The sequence below is a fragment of the Paramisgurnus dabryanus genome, chromosome 3 (genome assembly GCF_030506205.2).
Source record: "Paramisgurnus dabryanus chromosome 3, PD_genome_1.1, whole genome shotgun sequence".
In the NCBI taxonomy this organism is placed as follows: domain Eukaryota; kingdom Metazoa; phylum Chordata; class Actinopteri; order Cypriniformes; family Cobitidae; genus Paramisgurnus; species Paramisgurnus dabryanus.
In genome coordinates this window covers 6,303,785-6,312,263 of record NC_133339.1, presented here as the reverse complement: position 1 = coordinate 6,312,263, position 8,479 = coordinate 6,303,785, and the positions used below count along the sequence as shown (strand labels likewise).

Below are 8,479 nucleotides of genomic sequence, written 5' to 3'. Positions count from 1 at the left end.
TAATTTCTAGGTCTACCTTAACTGACAAACCAATTTCTGTTTATGGATCTCCCTTAATGAGCTGATGATCTGAAACTGTTCCCAGGTGATCCACTGCTCTGCACATTTTGTATGTCTCCCTTATCTGATTTAGATCATCAGCTCATTAAGGGAGAGATCCATGAACAGATCTGGGTTCTGGGTGCATCAGTTAAGGAAAACATACAAAATATGCAGAGCTGTGGGTCCTACTGATCTAGTTTGAGCTCTGCCACTGCTAGAACACTCCAATGTCTAACCACTACCCACCACATCACTCATTTCCCTAAAAGTTAAATATATAAATACTAAAACAAAATCATTACATCATCAAATATAAGCAAAAACAAGCGGTTTGAAGTTAAGTAAAATATATGCATTAAAGGAAGGGTCACCAATCTTGCTCCTGGAGGGCTGGTGTCTCTGCAGAGTTTAGCTCCAGCCCTTCAGGTGAGTTTGATTAGGTTTGGGGCTAAACTCTGCAGAGACACCGACCCATCGGGAGCAGGATTGTTGACCCCTGCCTTAAAGCATGGGTCTCCAACCTTTTTGTGAGCAAGGGCTACCACAATGGATAAAACAATTCTGCAGGGCCACGTTTTTTAAATAGTCTACTAAAACTTTTTTGTTTTACTTGGTGATTTTTATTTTATTTTACTTGATGTTTTATACTTGTTTAAAATGTAAACATACATAAAAGAAGCCAAGCTAATATAAAAATACGTAATAAATAAATAGTCCAGAGTGTGCTTTGGCAGACAATTCACAGGGCAACCTTGTTGGAGACCAATGCTTTAAAGCAGGGGTGGGCATTCCTGGTTCTGGAGGGCTACTGTCCTGCAAAGTTTAGCGCCAACCTTAATCAAACACACCTGAAAACCCTAATCAAAGGCTGCAATCAAAGGTTTGATTAAGGTTGGCGCTAAACATTGCAGGACAGTAGCCCTCCAGGACCAGGAATGCCCACCCCTGCTTTAAAGTAATGCATTTATTATATAATGCAGTCTGTTGTCAAATTAACCAAGATCCCCCATATAAATATGCATAATCACATTTTGTTTTTAACTAAAAATGTATGAACAAGTAAAAACATAATATGCTCATGTTTAGAAACACTTTATTTTTTGTCTTTCACAATAAAAGCAGTGAAAATACATGAAATGCAAATTTGTCAATCAAGCCATAAGGCTGAATTTAATAACACTAGACTGTGAAGTTCACTTGAAAACCACCAGCAGAACAGGGAATAAAGTTATCTATCAAATGTAGTAATACACAATATAAGTATAATCATAAAATATAAATGTAGTGTATTTTTCTTTTGCATACTATAGTCTTTAATGTACAATGTGCTTATAAGAACAGAACTGATAGTGACAGACACATTGCCAACAAATTATCCATCTTTAAGAAAGAATTTATGATGTTTATCTTCAATGGTGCACAATCCTATAATACACTCAATCAAGTAGAGTTTTCACATTTTGGCCTAAATGTGGTAATAAAGGTCACAAGGTCAGCAAAGTCATCCTGATGAATGTGCTTACAATATTTCATATCAACTTACCCATTATAAAACTTACTTTATTATCAATGATTATTCTGATTGGTTGAGCTCTGTTCAAAGCCATTGTAAAACACACCAATGACCTTACTGCATAACATCGATATTACTGCACCAATGCAAGTACATAAACACAATAAGGCACAATAAGCAGTGTTTTAACAGTGAGTTTGTGATGTGGCTAACAATGCCCATTAGCAACTTTAAATACACAAATTATGAATACACTAGCCAAATATAACATCAGTTCAATTATTACATCTGATAATATCATACAATGGTTGCACCTATATTGAGATGTTTGTGCATATTTAAGGAGCATCAACGTGCTAAATAACATGCTTGATAATCTAGACACAGGTTGAACATTTCAACAATATAGGATGCATACAGATAATAATGTAGTTAGCATACTAACACTACACAGATATATGCCAAGTCCATTTCCTTAAACGCAGTCCTTTGTGCAGTTTCTATCTGGGAAAGGAAGAGGTAGGAAAAGAAGGTTAAGTTCAGCTGTTTTAAGTGTGTAAAGCATTATTAATTACACAAAAATGTGATTTAATGTAACAGTAATGGGGATATTCCATCAATTCAGCTAAGGAAAGCTGTGCTCACTTGAAAACGCCTTGCTTAAATTAACATTGTCAGTGAAATGGCTTGAGCCTACAGTGAAAGTCAGTGTAATATAGCAATTACAAGTCCATGTTGACTTTAACCGAGCCAGAATAGGTATATAGTGTGCTCGTGCACAGTGCACATAAGGTGCCCTGAAGAGTTATGTACATTTTACGTTTTTAGGCAAACAGACACAGCTGTTCCTCAAACAAATAAACTAATTGTTCCCCACTTTCTTTCGTCCAAAACTTGAACCAGCCAATAGTTGACTTAGTTGAATAGTGACTTGACCAGTTGACTCTGTTACAAGCTGACTATGTGTTGAAACCTTCTAAAACCAGCAGCTGGCAAATTGAAAAGCTGTGTTGCAGCAACCCCATTAGCTGGCTTGAGTAGAGCTGAGACGAGCCAGTTCATGTTGCTGCAACTTCCCCCTGTTAACTTTTAAAACAGCTTTGTCTTGTTGTGAATCTTTGATCTGAACTGGGCTTAATTCACAGTAATGGAACAGAACTCCCACTTAAATTAGTGAGACTTATCAAAAATCTTTTCCTTTATCCACTTTGATGGAACAGCATCTGGTCAATTTTTGAGAACAAACAAATCAATATATAAATAAATAAATAAATAAATAAATAAAATACCTAAATTATGTTTTCCTCTTCATCCTCACTGGTATCTGGACTGCTGAGGTCACTTTGATCTTCTTCTTCAACATGTAGAAGGACAGAGACCTCAAGACCTAATGGAGTCTTGTATTGTTGAAGGACGACTTGTAATCCTTCTGTCACCACTGACGATCTTCTTCTTAAGAGACAGCAAAGTCCTTCATTTCCCTTGTCTAAAATACAAAAGAGATTACATTAAAGACAAACTAACTTGATATTAATTTTGCTTTTTGAGGCCAAAGAACTTCAATAGAGTAACAAATTTCACCCATTCAAATCTACATACAAGAATGGCTGTCATTTTTCTGTGCATTGTTGCAATGGTACCCGGCTAGATGACTCTGTATAAACCGAGGCAACATGATGGCTCACTGAGGTAATTTAATGCAGAAAGACCAAAAGCAGAAAAAAGCATTTTGTGTTTCAGCCAATGTCTGATAGGTCCTTTTGGTTAACCGTTTTCTTCTTTAATATAGTTGTGCTTAAGTACACAGCAAAATTGGAAAGTAAAAATTTCAGTGTTAAACATTTCTGACTTGAATTGAACACCTAAAGAGTAAATTTAACATATTCAGAGTAAATTGTTGTTCAGAGTTGGAGTTCATTGACAGAGTAAATAATGCCAGTTTCCTTACTATGCGTTCACACCGCCACCGACGAGAGCGTTAATGTGGCCGGAAGTCAGAGAAAACATTCGGCGGCAACCAATCACAAGGTGGAAAAGGATTCCAGAGAATGTATTCGAGTGTCTGCTACTCTTTTTCTATAGCGTCGTTTGCAGGGCAGCCAGAGCATTTTTTTAAGCAGTCTCCATCAGCGTTGTGAACATACAGTTAGAGATGCAATTACAGTCCACCCACACATTTCAGTCTTCCGTTTGGGCTGGTCGCCTGTCATTTAGTGAAACTAAATTATTTAAACTAATTTTTAATGCTCCGATTTTAACTGTAATGAACTTTTATAAACTTTTTGTGTTCGTTGTCCTTGAACTCTAGTTAAACGAACACTGGTGGGTTATATATATATATATAGAGTCCCAATCTTAAAGTGTGTTAAAAAGTAACACTGATGAAGATCTGCAATCTTTTACTTTATTCTCTCCATCACCATCTCTGTGCTATGTGTTTTTTTCTTAGCTCAGGTTTAGATGTTGGCTGTTTCCTTTAAAGCACACACTCCAAAACGGCACGTTTTTGCTCGCACTTACAAAGTGGCAATTTTAACATGCTATAATAAATTATCTGTGGGGTATTTTAAGCTAAAACTTCACATATGCATTCTGGGGACACCAAACATTTATTTCACACAATAAAACATGTCATAATATGACCCCTTTAACACTTTTGTGAGTTAAAGAAACTGGCATTGTGTTAAATATTTAACTCTGTCCTGTGTTAAACTAGTACTACCTAAATCACAGTCTAGCAAAGCTGTATTTGTTGTGAACAACTATAATGCCTATTTTATTATGTACAAGCCAAATGACCATGGTAAACAGAGCAATAACCGTTCTACTCCATCCAAGTTCGGAGACTGAGGGTGACTTCTTTATTCATACTTTGAATTGACAGGATTTTTATTTAACTTACCCTCCTCAAGCCATCTTGTTCTTGAGAGCCACTGCCAGCCTCTGCAACCATGTGCAGTGTTGTGCCATCTCCAACACCACAATGCCCCTTTCCTCTTGCAGTCGCATTGTCAACATCACTTGGCCATGCAATCGTTTCTTGACTGAAATGTTTGCTAAGAATCAATAACAGTTAGATGTTACTTTGAGACAATATTGCATAATAGCATTATGCATACTTTTTACAAAATGATACATAATAAGCAAACACCAATAAATTAAATGAATATTTTAACACTGACTATGTAGCATGCTTTTGTTCAGAATACTCTATAAAACAAAACTGTAAATAAATTCTTGTGAAGTACCTGAATAGTGACATACCACTGCCATGAAGGTCCCGCGGCCATATCTGAGACACACTGCTCTCTCCAGTTAGGGAAGCTTGCTGCTGTCTAGAAAGACAAGTACAGGGGTTTGTGAACTGTTCACCAAGAAAAAATTTTACAAGCAAAAGGGAAAGCAGCAATTGAATTTTATGTGAAAATTACAATTTAGATTGACAAAGAGGTAACTGAAAGATCCATTTAGGGGAGGAAGCTAAAATGTTACAGCTACATAAATCCTACAGACTAGACTTTTCAAGAACAGAGTTCAGAATTAAATGCTAATTCCATGTAATTGTTGTTGGAAAGTAGGATGCATACATTAGCTTGAATTTATCAAGCTATTAAATTATAATAGTTATACCATTCTGACGGTAGAGAGTTTGCTTGCAGAGCATCACACCAAGATAAAGCCCCTCAATTGACTGCTGAAGTTCTCTGTGTGTGGTGCCTTTACTGGCATGAGATGTTTCTGATGTCTCTGTAGAAGTGATAATGAAAGCAAATTCACTGTTTAAACAACACACAAACATTTCAGAGGATACATTTGTATATAAAAGCCATTTTAATGGTTTAAACAACTTTACTTGATATGTATAGTTCCTGCAAAGAAACTATAATAAACATAAACACAACATAAATGTGCAATAACATCTGATGGTGAGATGAAGTTGGCTTGTTTTTGGTGGCAGGAGATGTCACCAACTGTTTAACCTCCTAAGACCCGAGCTTTGGTTTGGCTTGCATTTTAGATTTCTTCCAGCTATTTGGGGTCAGGAAAAATCTATAAATATATTAACCAAATATTTTTTTCTGAAAATGAAGCAGTGTAATTGTTCATGTTTGTGTACCAGGTTCCAGTTACACAGAATAAAGTATTATGATGCAAACAACAAAAAACGTGATGTCCATGTATATGGACCCACCAGGTCTTAGGAGGTTAAGAAATAGATGATAAGCCTACCATCTTTGGCACTTGTTTAATATCAAACTAAAAAATTCACATAGTAGTGGGAAGAATATTGGTCTCACTTACCATGAGCTACCCATTCTTTCACATCAGAAAGCCATTGTGACGCCCCTTTATCTGTGCGATGTAGCTTTGTTTTTAGTTCTGCTAGCCTTGCAGTCTCGTGCTGGATGTCTGATGAACAGTGTTATTCAATAATCAGGATTGTTGTACATTGTACAATTAACAACAGGCAAAATGCACACAACAACTAAAAGACACACAAAACATTTATAAAAAAATAAAAAAATAAAAACTTACTTTCACATATATTGTGGAAAGTGCCTGATGTAGAGAGATACTTTTTATGGTTCCAGCCCATTGCATGCAATGTAAGCATGTAAGCATGTAAGCATCCACCCCTGCCGTTGAAAGAAAATAATGAGGGTATGATGCTCAATATAAAAAAGTATGCAAAAATCTTACAAACACTCTGATCACCTGCTGTGGACATACATTTGGTTGTACGGGCACAACGTGATAGGCAGCTGTTCACTTGTTCCACACACCGGTGGTTGTCCCTGTTCCTACCACTTCATTTAATCTGTGAATAAATGGTGGAAGACTAATTTAAGAATTCAAGACTAATTCAATTCAAATAAATTTTATTTATATAGCCCAATATCACATTTGTCCTCAAAGGGCTTTTACAACCTGTACAAGAAATGGTTATGCCAAACAGAATCTAAATAATGTAGTCAAGCCATTAACTTCTATTTCTTATGAATGTATATTACACATGTACATATGAAGCAAAAATATTATACATACCTCACACTTTGTAGCGTGGCTCAAGCATGCATAACATTAAGAAAAGGTTTCATTGAGGTCAGCTCCTGAAGATCAGGAAGGACACTAGCAACCTTCTTCAAGTATGGCCAATATTTGCAAGCCACAGTCTATGAAACACACAACAAACACAACAAATCAAATTAAAGTGATGGTGTCATACAATACAGTATATGGCATTTATTCCTAATTTGATTTAGGAGTATTTGGTAGGCAAAAGTAGAAATCAACTCCGAACAAGATTTTTTTGTGTAACAACTATTTTGTCAAGTTATGATTCAAATTGCATTTTCAGTGCTTTTTGTATGATGTTGACAAATCTAGACACCGCACTGTCTTCAGCCACAAAAAGCCCCTCAAAAAAGAAAACAAAAAACAGGATCACCAGAGCTAAGAAAGAAAAATAGAATATCCATCAATTCAAGTAAATAAATAAACCAATAAAAATACTGGAATAAAGACCACCTTCTGTTTGGGCAAAGGTGATATAGCTTTCTGTTTCGATCTGCTGATGCAGCCAACAATTCTAGCGTTCAGGCTGGGCAGGTGAAAGGAGCACCACACCAGAGCTGGTCTGCTTCAAATGAAGCGTATGAAAACTCCAAGAAGCTGCGTTGCAGTGCATCGCCGTTGATATATCCAGACTGGAAGATATATAGAATGAAATAGTAATTGTGATATTGTCTGCTTATTGAGTTTTGAATAAAATGATAACATTTACACTTACTCTTCCTCCACACTTCGTGCGATGCTCCAGCAGCTTTGCGAAGGCTTGTCTGGAGAATCTTGGAGAGATGACCTTGAGTTCTTGAAAGGAGATCAGGAGGTCCAGTGTGTAAAGTGTGGTGGTGTTTATTGAAGCTGGTCAATATCCACTCCTCAGAAGGTCTTTCAGGTCTGGGGTCCTTTGCTGTTTGCATGTTTAACAGACATACAGTGGCTGATGCAAGTCAAAACGCCCTTGGAAAAAAAAAACATTTATCACGTACTATATTTTATAACAGTTAGTTCATTCTGCACATTGTGAATGTTTAAGAGACATCTTATAAGTTTCTATAATCCCAGTATAGCACTCCTTCTGCCTAACTTCTCGAGTAGTACCATTTGCTAACTCACCAAATTGCTTTGCAACAGCTAATATTTTTTGTTTGTCTGCAGAGAACAAAAACATAAAGATATCTGTCTTTGTTTCGATTAATAACGATACCATGTGTGTAGCAAGGTTGAAGTCCAGGGAAGTGAGAACTGGTGAATGATGAACATATCTAAAATCACAAAATAAATAAATAATAACTAAACATAAATTGTGTGCAGTTGACCCCCGTTTAGACTCCCACAACAGGCCTTGCTCACGATGCCCTACTTGGATTGTAATGTGCTATACAATGCACTTTGACTCTACTGCACAATGCCACAGCATTGAAAACATCAAAACATAGTGTGAAAAACATCAAATCTAAAATGGAAATCTAAACTGTGAATTGGTTTTACCATTGATGGTAATTAAAATGATTGGTTTGCCTGAAAGCATTATTACGTTTGTGCGTTTACAACAGCAGTATGTCATCTTGCCGACTGCCAAAAAGAAAGAAAACCACTAGTTTAGATTACCTGTTACTGGCTGAAGACAAATAAAAACATCAAAATTAGGGCTTTTGTGAGAACATACCTTGTGTTGAGTGCAATATCCATCTTCCCCTTTAATGATGCATTTGGTTGGACGGATGGATTCAAAAAACCTATTAAATTACACATTCCCTATTGTGGAGTGGCTGTTTTTTGTGACGTAATACACCACGGTCCCCACAGAACCACTCTCTGCACCTAGGGAGAAAAATAAAATAACATTATTCTAGGTGA

The 8,479-nt window shown here is 36.5% G+C and overlaps 1 long non-coding RNA gene across 1 annotated transcript; it reads right to left on the bottom strand.

The window, feature by feature from the left end:
- Positions 1-1,121: 1,121 nt before the first annotated feature.
- LOC135734209 (uncharacterized) lies at positions 1,122-4,412 on the bottom strand. Its single transcript, XR_010527204.2, has 2 exons — positions 2,845-4,412; positions 1,122-2,059 (listed from the first exon to the last, which is right to left on the bottom strand). It is a non-coding gene; the product is annotated as an uncharacterized lncRNA (long non-coding RNA).
- Between the last annotated feature and the right edge of the window lie 4,067 nt (positions 4,413-8,479).